Raw genomic sequence first — 12,035 nt, forward strand, 5'->3', positions numbered from 1 at the left:
CAGTATGTGATGAGTTGAGATATCCATAGTCCTCAGAGGATGAACCATAATGGTTTTGGTGATCCCCTGAGTTACCATCTAGTGACATCATCAGAACCGTAAATTTAAATTTTCAACCATTCAATATTTTGGTTTATGACCAAATACCTGCAGAACTAATGACATTCCTATCAGCCTCTTCTGTACTTCTTGGTGAAACTTTAGGATACATTTTCTGTTACTGGATATTCATCTAAATAGTCTCTAGTTTAACTGGTTACTTATTCATATGCATGAGCTAATTGTAGTCAAGTTCATCCCTTATTTTGGACTTCTAATAATGAGGATAAGAGATTTCTTGACAAAAGCAAAAGTATAAAATATTGCTATCCTTGAACAGAGAAGGATTTGTTTGAGCATTACAAGTTTGATCTTAAGTTATTCCCTTTTTATTGCATCTCTTAGGAGTGCATTATACCTCTAAAAAGTCCTGTTGCAGCTTGTAAACCCCAGAGTCACATGGCTTTCATAGAAGAAATAACTTGAAGTTGATAAAATATCTGGATGAAATGAGAGAAGAAAAGAAGGGGAGAGGCAACAGAAGCAATTTCATAGCTGAAGTGCAAAGAAAAACACAATTACTGTGGGAGGAGGGCTGAGAAACAGCTGAGTGATGTGCATGAGTGAGGATGTTTGGACCCGTCTGCATTGAGGTTGAGGTTGAACCACACAGGACTGATTACAGCAACCGGAAAGATATTGAACTCCCCTTTCACAGCGAGGACTGTGATCGCTGGCATTTCACTCTGATATTGTAATTGTCAGTTCCACTTTAGAAGCAAAATCATGCTAAATGGTCCTCGAGCCATTATGCAATTTGACGTTCTGTTTGTCAGGCTTGTGACATGAAAGAGTTTGTATAACATTTGGCATTTTGTGGTTTGCATGGTTAGGGTCACAGAGTTGACAACACATTTAGTTTCCTCTCTTAGTTTTTAGGTTTACTTATGCAACAGAAGAACTTGGATAGACTTAGGAGTAGTGGATGGGTTCAAATAACTATGCTTGTTACGTAACTGGCGTTAGTAAAGTCTAGAAGTCTGTAAAGTTCCATGAGGCTGTGATTATCCTAGAGGTCACAACAGGTTATTTTACACAGTGAGGTCACGTTTCAAATAAATGGACTCACTACAATAAAATGGCGACTATGGGGACTAACATCATCACACATGAATACAGTTGGACTCATTGGATCCACAAGAGTCTCAGCTCTGGAGCGTTATTTAGCCTCCTTCTCTAACGTGATTGGTACTAATGGATTCTTTAAGTCGTCTAGTTTCATATGGTGCCAGTACCTTCACTCTAACGCCAGTCAAGATCGCCGGTCTCAGAGGCTTAGGTAAAGATCGTGGTTTGGGTTCAAATAACTATGCTTGTTACGTAACTGTCGTCAGTAAAGTCCAAAAGTTACGAAACAAAACTACGGTAAAATAACTCAACTTTGATTTGGTTTCACGCTGGACACGAACAGCGGTCTCCTGGGTGAAATACCTGTCTTGGTTGGACCTTTGGTCAGTTGTCATTCATCCCCGTCAACATTTTGTGTTACAGGGCTTGGCAAGTTATTGGAGTCAGGCGAGGTTCAAAAGGTTGCTGAGAAACACTGTAGAGGCTGACATGAGCTGCCCTCGGTGCATCGGGTTCCTCTGCCTCCTCACAGAACATACAATGTTCTTCCATCACACACAGAAAATGTCAACTTCTGTTATGACTTAATGTAATGCAAGATCCAGCTGTGAATCTGAAACATATTACTGTGCTTAGCGGGGGGGGGTTACAGTTCTGCTGGTGTGGATTAAATTATTCTGGAAACACTGTTGTCCAAATTTTGTGTGACTTTTTGTTTGTTTTCGATGGATTTTTTGCTTTCTGAGGGTAAAACATTCCAGCATTTTCAGGCTTTTCACTAAATTAGACCACAGGTCAAACTGGTTGCGTTTGCTGTCTGAATCGCTTTGCTTTGATTCAGCTCATTCAGACCACCCACTCAGAGTGCATTCAATGCCCTGAAGTATTGATTGAATTAGACAAAGAACCCTCATGAGGAGGAAAAAAGACAGAATGCAATCATATTCCCATTAGTGCCAGGCTGGATGAGAAGAACGTGCTGGCCTTTTCTTCTAGCCTTCCTTATTCAACATTAATTACTGTTCATTTCACACATTCTCTTCTTTCCACTCTACCCACTTTTCCTACGCTCCACGCCGTATTCAGCCCATGCTCATCAGGTTGGTTTTCCCCCCATGAATCATAGTGTGTTTTCACAAAGCCATTGAAGAAGACCACGGTGAGAAATGCGTTGTGTTCCACGACTGCTTATGTAAGGAGAGAATTGTGGCCTTTTATTCTGCCAATGGTGCCTAAAACTTTTGTCTCTGAGCAATTGTCTGACTGTTTTCATCACTGTCACATACCCTTTAGATTTCACTTCAGCTGCTTCACGTGTGCGCCTCATATCCCAAATGTTGCAGCAGAACTCCTCGGCTTGTCTGTTTAACCTTGATGGAGTGCTGATGTGCTTATCTAGCTCAGAGGGGTTGAGGCGGAAACCAGCCTTAAGAGGGATAACACAAAACTAGGTGGGAAAACGGAAGCCTGATTTTGAAGCGTTTAAGAGCAAATTGTTGACACGGTCCAGAAATGTGCTGCTTTCATCAAAGATGAACTTGTTTCATGGTGCAACAGTTACTCCAAGTAACTCCGGCTGTTGCATGGCATTATAGTTAAAGGGGAACTCCACCTATTTTCACATCAAAGTCTGTTTACAGGTCTCGGGGAGTACTACCGCATATGCGGAAAAAGTGGTATAAAGCCTTTTGTGGCTCCAGAGGGAGCTGCATGAAATCTGATAAATTTGAAATGGAAAAAAAATCTGGGGAAGTGAGCAAACTCACCAAACCGCTGCAGTCTCATCTCTGCTTGAGGCTAGCAGCTGGAGGCTACATTAGCTGCTAATAGCAAAATGGGTTGAGGGCTCTATTAAAGTGGAGTTTTCATTATGAACAGCCCCTGTGAGAGTCTAACTTTTGTTAAACAGCAGCCACTGTTACCACAAGTGCCAACAGTTAATACCAAAATGAAGTGTGATGGTAGCACAAGAGTCATAATATCTATTTAAAGTTTGCTAACAGACTACATCCACATTGGTATGTTTCTGTTTTAAAACGCTGAGGTGCGGGTTCACAAAGAATGGATTGCGGCCACTGATAGCATTATGAATTGGACATCATTTGCAACCGCTATTTGCCCTGTCTCAAGGTCCGATGCACAAAAGATATTGCGCGCAAACACGCAAGCACGACAAGGTAACACACACGTTTTGAGTTAATACGGGTCAGACTCAGACCAATATCTCTCCTTTCATTGTGCCCATATACGTCGCAGAGCACACAGATGCAGGTGGCTGATATAATACATCTTTAATGAGGAAAATATGAATTACATTCTCATAAATGAGTTTGAGCAGACACCTTATGCGCTTCAGTTACCATCAACTCTCTAAAGACGCACTGATATTTGTGAATTGGACTGTTTTTGCCATGAGGCTCATTTGCAAGGAAAGGGGACAATTTTGCACCAATTGTATCATATCACCTAATTTAAATACATGCAAACAGCACAGGAGCAGTGAGACATTATTTGCTTGGCAGCGCAGTTAGCGGTGCATTTCACCCTTTGAGAATTACACGGTTTACTTGCACAGATTTAGCAGACGCAAAAGCCACGCAATCCTTTTGTGAATTCGCCTTTGAGTGTTTCAACACTGTTTCAGAAAAAAATCTCCGTCCATACACGCCTAAAAACGCATATAACATGACCATTCACACACTGGGCGTAAACGTGCCGGTGTCAACAGGAAGCAGATTGTCTACTCTGCGGTTGGTTGCTTATAGTTGCAGAAAATACTTCAGAGGAAGAACGGCAATGGTGAAAAGTAATAACAGAGATTTATTGGCTTGGACCTACGATGAGGTGGAAAGTAACACATGAGTATAAGGCGCTCAGGGCGGCGGAAAACATAGATTAGCAATTGTTGCGAAGCAAACTCGCCGACATATAAGAGCGGTACCGGGAGTGTTATCCATCGCCGGAGGAAGCCATGGCAATTGGAAGGGCAGTTGATTGCTAAAATTGCATGATTTGCAAGCTGCATGCTTGGAGTATCACCCTTCTACCAACAAACCAACATTGCCATTCCTAGAAAAAATGTTTTAACTATTATTCTTCAACTACTGGAAGCTTGGCATTGCAGGTGCAAGAGCAGCTAAGCAGCTGTGTGGCAGGGCTGTTTGAAGATATGATTCAGTTAACTATCACTAGTCATTTCTCCAATCATGAGAAGGCAGGGTTCATGTGTGATTGCAGGGAGAGAGCTGTCAATCATCTATTGTATTGCCTTCTCAACTCTTACTGTAAATGCACTCCTCAGGTCTTTAGAGACCTGAAAGTATATTACACTCCATCTAATTCATTCTTTCCATCGTTTCTCATGTCAAAATGTCAAACTTAGTGAGAATACTTGTTTTTCTGATGTTTTATCGAGGAAGTTTATACGGTCTTTAGAGACCCAAGGTATGTACAAGTATTATATATATATATTTTTTTTCATGGTATGCAGGTAGGAGGTAGCAGGCAGACTGGGAATAAACAGACCCTGCATTCCAATACCAATACTACCATTTACTATGTCTAAAAGATATTTAGTATGTCCTAATACATAGTATGTCAAATGCAGCATGCCCAAAATACCAGGATGTCCTATTATATCTGGTCGCATTTTGCAGTATGCAAGCCAGCATGCTTTTCTGGTGCATAATCCTCTGCACAGCGGATCTATGAGCAAAAGGGACAAAGTTCAAAGCACAATGTTATGACGAAGTACTATGTCCCAATTGTATGCATACTGCATGCAACAGTACACACTTTGTAAGGGGCAGCTGCAGTATGTACTAAAAGTAATTAGAAAAAGTATGAGATTTGGAACATAGCCTATGACCGTACTCAAAGTAGAAGTGGAAGTAGTCACCATGACGTCACCCATTGGTTTGCTGACTGTTGTTATGAAGCCTGGAGTTCATCATTGTGGCCGTCGCCATCTCGGGTTTTGTCCGTCACCATCTTGGTTATTTGCAACCAGAAGTAACACGAGAGGATGGAGCTGAGTACAACCGAACTCTGAATAAGACATTTTTTAGGCAACCAAAAAGGAAGGTTCTAATTAACTTTAATGAATTGAAAACACCGTGAAAGGGTTAAAGCTCAAAGACGAAAATATGGGCAACTCCCAGACCGGACAACGGCATGTTAGCGACCTGTCAATCACAAGGTAGCCAAGCCCTAAAGCATATTTGACTCTAAATGGGACCATAATTTACTAAATGAACATCATGTTGTATTGAAGAAGACTTGAAACTAGCGATTGAGACCATAAACTCATGTTTACAATGTTTACTGAGGTAATAAATCAAGAGAGAAGTAGGCTCATTTTCTCATAGACTTCTATACAATCAGATTCCTTTTTGCAACCAGAGGAGTCGCCCCCTGCTGGCTGTTAGAAAGAATGCAAGTTTAAGGCACTTCAGCATTGGCTTCACTTTTGAGACCACTGGGAATAAATAAACATTCTTGGACTTTTGACTCACGCCAGCACCCTAAAAAATGCGCCACCATTCATACATTCCATGTCACAATTCACAAGTGTATAGCCCTGGCCTTGACACCCTGAATTATAAGGTTTCTGCTCAATGCAAAGAATAGAATAGAGTTCTTCCTTTCTTCACAGAGAATAGTTAAGTCACAAATGAAGCTCAAATAGGCTTACATGCCACACGGCTCAGAATGACACAAACACACTACCTGTCTTCAGAAGCTTCAGCAATCAGTGCTACGCAGGCAGCAGCCAGTCGTGTCACTGTGATGGCTGATGTTAATCTCACGTTTAGTGACTGAAAATCTTCTTCCTGACAGTTTGCAAACACCTGTCTCCTGATGTACTGTTCGCTTGTTGTTATGGTAATTTAGCGAGCATTAACCGGCATCTATAACCCCTCCACAGACTCTTGAGGAAGCTAACCCCCGACAAAATAGATGTATTGTCTGTGTGTGTGTGTGTGTGTTTTTCTTCAGGGTTTGCCTTCATTATCATCGCCACGAGGCTTTCCATCTTGGGAATGAAACATCTGCTGTTTGGGCTTTTTGTTCAACTGACAATTATCCACGCAAAGATGTTGCGTACAAACATTTTTCATACTAATCCTCCTCCCCATCATCACACATTTATCATCACTGGGAGTCTATCGGTGCAATATTTCAGCGTGATGCCAAAAGTGTCAGTAATATAATGCATGTGTGAGTCTGATGGTTTCCTCTTTCGTTTAAGTGAACTATTTGGCACGCTTCCACAACTTAAACGGCTCCGATGCTTCCTGTGACATTTTTTTATGGTAAACAACACTATGATTTGCAGCAGACTTTAATGACTGAGAGCTCCATAACAGTAAACTAAGACTGGCATATGCAAAGAAGGACAGACTTGCGATTACATTATTAGACTGTGTGATTCAAGGAATGAGAAAAACCATCAATCTGCAATGCGTCTCATTTTCATTTCATTGTTTGCAAGCAGATGCCACTAGTGTTTCTAGGGGGTGAAAGCAGAAACTGTTGCCAAGTATTTTAATGCAGCGGTGAATTTTCGAAGACAGGCTATTCTGCTGTTTCAAGACGTGTCAAACATTCCCCACCATATCACAGAAGAATACTAACAACCAACCTCTTTTAAGCGACGCTCGACTCTTTTTGAAAAGAAGAAGAAAAACTGTTGCTTGAGCCGCCGATACCAAGACAATTACTTTTCTTTTGTCAATTCCTCAGCACTTTGAGAAGAGTGTGACTTTTCTTAATGAACACAGCTTAGGCCCAACACAGCAGGGTAGCACCGGGCAGACGCTCTTTGAAGAGGTTTTTACTTAGGAGCTTGCATCACTGTCTTGCCCACAGCAGGGATGGTTGGTAACAGAAAACCTGGGCTAGCATATTTCAAGGTATTCCATCAGGTAAAATACTCCGGTGACTAGACTTAAAAAGAAACTCAGAAGCCCGTCTAAGTGTCAGGTGGTTGTTTAGCACAGAAACATTTGTGTTTCTACTAAGGCTGTCAGGCGATTCAAATATTTAATCGCTATTAATAGCATGATTGTCCATGATTAATCGCAAATTAATCGCACATTTTTTATCTGATGTACCTTAAAGGGAGATTTGTCAAGTATTTAATACTCTTGGGAGTGGACAAATATGCTGCTTTATGTAAAAGTATGCATATATTTACTATTGGAACCTAATTAACAACACAAAACAATCACACATATTGTCCAGAAACCCTCACAGGTACTGCATTTAGCATAAAACATATGCTCAAATCATAACATGGCAAACTGCAGCCCAACAGGCAACAACAGCTGTCAGTGTGCTGACTTGACTATGACTTGCGGGTATTGACAGGTGTTGCTGGACATTCGTAGGGGAACGCACGAAAAATGAGGAATAACTTTTTGTAGGATATCATACCAACTGTTGTATGAGGATACGTTGATCAAATATCAATTACAGAGGATGTTTTATTGTTGATACTTGTTCAAATAATGAAGTTATTGTTGCGCTCAAGGCAAGATCTATCTTTATCCTTATCACAGTATTAAGGAATGTGCAAGCTCAGCGGAGAGTTTGGACGATGGAGCCATCTCTGAAAGAAACATTTTAGTATAATTCTGCACAAGTTTCATAATGTACCTTTAAGAGTAGCATTGTCCACAGCATCTCTTTCTCTATCCCACTCTTACTGGCAGGGCCCCTTTTATAGTAACTCTCTCACACTCGGCCATTACCACCCTCTATGTGCCGGTCCTAGGTAAGAATACCATTATCCACAGTACTTTCCATTAAAAATTGCTTGGGCAGAACTATTTGAAATAAGTACTTTAAAAACTCTATTTAAAAAAGCTGCAGTTTGAGTTTAACCCAGCTGCACGATTATAACTCTAAACTGCTGCATGATTTTGTTATTTTACTGTAAATCTACATTGAATTGTAGATTTTTATCACACAGTTTATGATGGATAATTTAAATCTCACAGACCTCAAACCATCATCGGAGACATTACTGTCTTCACCTTATTTTCAAAGATGCCTCAGGTGAAAGGTGGCTCATCTCGCTGCACTCTCCCCTCCACCTTCCCTGCAGACTCGGTGTCGGAGCTGAAAGCTCTGTGAAACCCTGATGGGTCTTATAATGTGATTCCTCACAAGGTAAAAGCTTATAATGTATCCTCATATTTGCTGAGGTCAGTTTAACACAATAGGGGTTTTCATTTGCACCCCCCTCTCACTTTGGTCTCAGTAATAGCATGATGGAGTCTTTAATGCACCAGCATTGAATTTGGGTCACTCTCTTCATTTCAAATACTGTCTAATGTTATAAAAAGCTATTGCAATGTACAGACCATCTAGACCATCACTGGGATTATCTTGAAATCCTTTGTACAGTTATCGATTGTTATTCACAAGTATGGTAACATTATGATTTTAACACATTTGTACTGTATGCTGCACTGGAAATTTATTGGTTTTGATTATTTTCCTTTTTGTTATCGTTTTGGTTTACAGTTCCTTTTCTTTTTTAAGCATTTCCCCTCTTAGAGCGTCAGATCCTGTCGTCAATAAACACAATTATTTTCTTTCAAAACTCAAATTACCCTTTTACAAAATCGAATTCTTTCAGACTTAAAAAGTGTAGAAACACATTGAAGAGAATGAGTCATGAAGCAGAATGAATTATCATTTTATTATGTGATATTTCCCTCAATTCAATTTTACTTGACATTACGTATGAGTTTGGGTACAAGGACACCAATAAAACATCCAAAATAAAAGTAATATTTATTAGGAAAAATGTTCCGTACTGTATTTCTGACCTGACCTAAATTTGCGACGTGACGCTCTCAACATTTTTGTTTTTTTTCTATCATCTGCCCCGGGTAAATGTACGCCTGTGACAGTGACGGCTGACAGTGATGGATTGACATGGACAGATTAAACACTGGCTGTCGGAGCGTCTCTTTCCTCTGCAGAAGAGCATCTACCCAGTGTTGTGGCTTTCTGCCTCAGTCAATTCCACAGGTTAGAAAGAATCAGACCTCTAATTGACTTCAGTTAGTGCAGCGACATGTTCAGACTGTGTTTGATCATTAGAAGGCAGACAAGCTCTGACACACAGACGCTTACAGTGCAGTAAAATTATGTGGACGGGGTTCAGAAAAAGGTCATCCTCTGCCCCCATGTTGTTGGCCAACAGCTGGCCAGCTGTGACTGGCTCTTCAAAGGGAATCATGCACTCGATTTACCTCTAAAAGTTTCAGTATGTAAAAGTATTATAAGAGTTTTTCCAGTAGAATAAAATATAGACTGGACTAGTGAGCGGTGGGAGGTTTCTACAGATAGGAAGCTATTTAATCCAGGACAAGATGTGCACCATGCTGGGGCAGGGTTGGCATCCACTGAGTGTTATCTGAACTCTCTTAGTGACTTTTATTTAATAGGAGAAGCATAATGTATATTCTTATTTCAAAAGATGATGACTTGTTAATAATGAAACCATTTTGGGAAAATACTATGCTACCCTATGTGCAGACACAGTATTTGGGAAATATTTGCAATGAAAAGGAACAGCGTGTAACATTTAGGGGGATTTATGGGTCGAAATGGAATATAATAATAATACGTTTGTTTTCTTTAGTGTATGATCATCTGAAAATAAGAATTGTTTTGTTTTTGTTACCTTAAAATGAGCCGTTTATATCTAAATATAGAGCGGGTCCTCTTCTTAAATACTGGACATTCACGTTTTTCTGCCTTCCACCGTAGTCCTCCTACATGCTCGGCACACGGGAGATGTTTTAGTTGGTTGCAATCTGCAACCTCACCGCTAGATGCCGCCAGATCCTACACACTGCACCTTTAAGAGAATGTCATATTTTTGGACTTTTATTTTGAAGTTCCCTCTTTTTGGCTTAAGAATGAGAAGAGCGAGAGAAATAAAAAGGTAGACGTAATTCTCAAGATGGCCCAGTACTTTAAAACAAATGTTTTTAAGCTCACTTTTATCATCTTGTGAGTGTGTCTTAAAGGAACAGTACAACATTTTGGGGAAATACATTGATTTTGATTTGAGAGTTAGTTCAGGAGATCGATAAAGAGTTGGAAATAAGTTTTGATATCATTCAGAACACAGTCATTGACCAGTGTAGCTATATAATGCTATATTTTGTTTGTTTCTCTCAAGGTTTTATGAATGTTCTTATCTTTTGAGGCAATTTCCAGTCAACCTAGAGAATACTTGACAATGTCCGCGGTGATGTATAACTGGCCGGCCTACGAGACATCAAAACCACAATCTCCCACAGAGAAAATAATAACACGTAGCTTCAAGGCTTCTGCGGATATTTGCGATGCCTGCCAAGCGGCAAAACAATATGGCGGGACACTCTTCACGCTAAGCACCAAAATGACACTGAGCCTTGCAAACAGCCAAACATTGTTATATACAGTAGCTTCTAGACAGCTTAAAGAATGCTAAGCAATAAGCATTGTCTGCCAGGAGGCAAAGCTGCTGTGCAAGTGGCAGGCAGACAAGTAGCTGTTGATCCTTTTAGGCAGCAAAGTGGCTTGACGTGTCATTTTGCTGCCCAGTGCACTGCCCCAGAATGCTTTGCAGCCTGGAATGTCGTGACCATTATCTGGTATTCTTTACAATGTGCAGAGGCTGTCTGCTGTTGCACAGGTCTCTGTATGACTGCGAGAGCGACTTTCAGACACACAGGGTTTCTAGGAATGTGAACGATATGAAGTATTATACATTACTTGAGAATGAAGTTATTCATAAGGGGAATATACAATCATTTTATATACTTTCTATTTTGCAAAACCAAAACATTGTAAAATGTGTTTTTTAAAAAAGGGGGGTATGTCCCAGATTGATTTTAGTAGTCAATTTTAAAAAATTGTCAAATGGTGAGAGACTTTTGGTATCTGTATTATTAAAACAAATATGCCCCGCCTTTTGCGTAGTATCTTGACGCTAAAGGTTCGTGCATGGTTAACGTTGTAACACGTGGTTAACGTTGTGGCGGTTAGGTTTATGCAACAAAACCACTTATTTAGGGACAGAAAAAAAACATCATGGTTTGACTCAAAATGCGTACGGTATGTTTGTAACATAATGTAAGCTACGGACGTAACTTCAAGTGACTCAATGGCACAACATCAACATGAGAGAAGACACCACTTAAATGACATTAAAAAGTGTGTGTTTATGGACATCATTTGTTAAACCTGCATTAACTATTTCACACTGACATATACTGTATATCATCACCTTTTAAGTTGATATGGCGAAATCTTTTAGCTCCGTTTTTAGTCTCCACCAACTCCTGAAGGAAATATCTGTCTCTTTAGCTGCTAAATGCGCCATTAGTCTCTGACTTTGTCTGTTGTTTGCTGCTGAGCACGTAGTGAACTGTGGGTTTGTAGAGTTTTTTGCTGAAAACAGCTGCCTGCTGTGACCGAAAACGAAGCTATGAGAGCCGTGAGAGTGAATCAAAACAGCAAAGTTGCGGCCCGCACAAACAAAGACAATGAGGGGAGCTGCAGATTCAGCCAATAAGTCTCTGTAGGTTCATCACTACGAGTGACCCCTTTAAAACTGTCATTTCATATTGTACATTGATATTATAAAAATATAGATTATAGCCACTTTAAAGAATCACGTAAATATTGCAATGGAGTAACAGAAGTAACTGCCACGATACAGTAAATGATACAAAGTTTGCCTTCCTCCTATTAAAAAATGCTGGAAACACAAGGGCTTTACCCCATTCTGGATATTTCTCTTTTTTCAGAATGGTAATTGACTGATATCAGCATATCATATAAAAGGTCAGTAT

The sequence above is a fragment of the Sebastes umbrosus genome, chromosome 19 (assembly GCF_015220745.1).
Source record: "Sebastes umbrosus isolate fSebUmb1 chromosome 19, fSebUmb1.pri, whole genome shotgun sequence".
NCBI lineage: Eukaryota > Metazoa > Chordata > Actinopteri > Perciformes > Sebastidae > Sebastes > Sebastes umbrosus.